This window comes from Nycticebus coucang, chromosome X (assembly GCF_027406575.1).
Source record: "Nycticebus coucang isolate mNycCou1 chromosome X, mNycCou1.pri, whole genome shotgun sequence".
Lineage (NCBI taxonomy): Eukaryota > Metazoa > Chordata > Mammalia > Primates > Lorisidae > Nycticebus > Nycticebus coucang.
The window spans coordinates 163,076,688-163,079,147 of NC_069804.1; positions in this window are offsets into that span (position 1 = coordinate 163,076,688).

Sequence of the window (2,460 nt, forward strand, 5' to 3'; positions counted from 1 at the left end):
CAAAATCAGATAAGTCTGCTGTTTTAGAGATCTGACTGCCCCTTCAAAAGGAACAATAGTTCATCCTACTTTAATTGAAAATCAGAGGAATTATTAAATATTACATTAAGAGACACTGTCAGTTACTTGCTACAAGAGGAGGTTCAGAAGTTCATTTTCTTTTCGATAATAAGGCAATTAAATCATACAAAACTATGGATAATAAACTTGTGGAATGCACTTTGTATTCTCATTTTGTTACTCATTACTGACATTCATATCCCATGTGAGATTATGGGTAACACATCATTCAAATAGGGTTTGTGTTCTATTTAATAGACCATGAAATGCACATTATATAACTCTAGTTTTCTCTCAGTAATTGATAACATAGTAAATTGAAAACTGCTTACATTAGAAACAAGCTAATACAACTGACCATTCACTAAGTATTGTTATTACAATCTGACATTAAACATAGGTCTCTGAGTGCATGTGGTGTGTTTTTCCATTCTTGAGCTACTTCCCTTAGTAAGATGCTTTCCAGTGGGTTCCACTGAAGTTGCAGCAAAAAATTTTATTCCTATACAAGGTATCCATGTATATTTGTACTCCCTCAATATTTTGAAATGAAAATCCCACAGATCTTTGAAGAGAAAATAGAAAAAAATGGATAGTTGCTAACACATGGGTCATTACGAAAGTTTTGAGATACACAGAAATCCATGTGGAGGAAAATCCAAACGTAAAATCCATGTGGAGGAAACAAATGAAGCCCTCCCAGTAACACCGATAAGCCCAGCAAATTGAAACTTGCTCGGTGAATCAGAAGGGACACTGTCAGCTTTATTTCTTGGAACTGAAACAATGCATCATAATAAAGTCTGTCTCACAATTTTCATAATGACCCATGTGTATAGATTGGAGGATCTTCTCTTAATTGGCAAATATGACTCTAGGATATTATAGGGTATGAGCATGTAATAAAAGTGCCTTTATCTCATACTTAAGTATTGTTTAAGGGCTAGAGCTGGTCCTGAAAAGTCAGGATTAGTGAAGCACTAAGTATCCTAATTCCTGAAATCTACATTCCTGACCCAAACACTAGCAATGAATCCTTCACATTTCTAAATGTAATCAAGGTGGATTTAGGCAACATCAACGATCTGTCACATATGAGTCATTAAATCATTTCAATATGAGACAATATACATAATACAAGTCAGTATTAAGAAATTACCCCTTCTCCCCTAGGGCCGGGAGCTTCCTAGGTGCATGTGGGGGGGGCGCCCTTGAACTCCCTGCGCTTCCTTGGAGCTGGGAAGCAGGTGGTTGGCAGGGCTTTGCGCGGTGGTGTGGGGCACGCCGGTGGTCCTCTTTCCCTGGGCCTCACTTTCTCAGTCTGTGGCACGGATAGGACCGCAGTCACCGAGCGCCCTCCTGCGGGGCACAAGTTCATTACCAAGCGGCTGTTATAATCAGACAGGGCCCAGTCCACAGACAGGCCCCATGCTGCGAACATTAAACACGTGAGCACAACGGAAACGTCAGGTCGTGGGAAGTGCCAGGAGCGTGGGGCTGGGAGGAGGGCATTGGGGAAAGTACTCAGCCAAGCAAAGGCTGCGGAAGGGAGTTGCCGGCGGTGGACACAGTACAAAGGACACAGACCTGGTGTGTTTGACAAATAGTAGGAGGCCACTGTGGCCAGTGCTGAGGGCAGTGGTGGAAGAATGAGGTTGTAGAGGTTGGCAGGGCCAGGACACACACTGAATTTTAAAATAAAAAAAAAATAACAAACACAAATCTTGGGTAAAATAAAACTTCAAACTGTGTTAAATTGCTGCTGGGGATAGAGATGTAAGAGCTGCACTGTTGTAAAATATCAAGGATTCTGCAAACCGATTAACTTCTGCATGTATAAATCAAGACACCCTAAAACGTTGATTTTTAAGAAAATTCTACTTGGGAGGCTGAGGCAAGAGAATCGCTTAAGCCCAGGAGTTGGAGGTTGCTATGAGCTACAGCATTCTACCGGGGGTGACAAAGTGAGTCTCTGTCTCAATTAAAAAAAAAATTATGATTAGGGAACAAGAACAGAATTTAAACAACATAAATTATGTCAAACATGCAATTATATTAAAACCTAAAGATACTCAATCAGATGTTAATTTCTTCCTCTGTAATTGAAACTTACATCAAATCTTTTAAAGGAAAATTAGGAGTGCCAGGACTAAAATTTAATTGAATGCTATGAAGATGAAATTAAATGCCAAACAGCATATAATTTTGACTGACAAGATGGACTAGGACAGCAACAGTGGCCATAAATATCAAGCCAGATAATCTATTTTCTTTTTTTTTGTAGAGACAGAGTCTTACTGTACGGCCCTCAGGTAGAGTGCCATGGCGTCACACGGCTCACAGCAACCTCTAACTCTTGGGCTTACGCGATTCTCTTGCCTCAGCCTCCCGAGCAGCTGG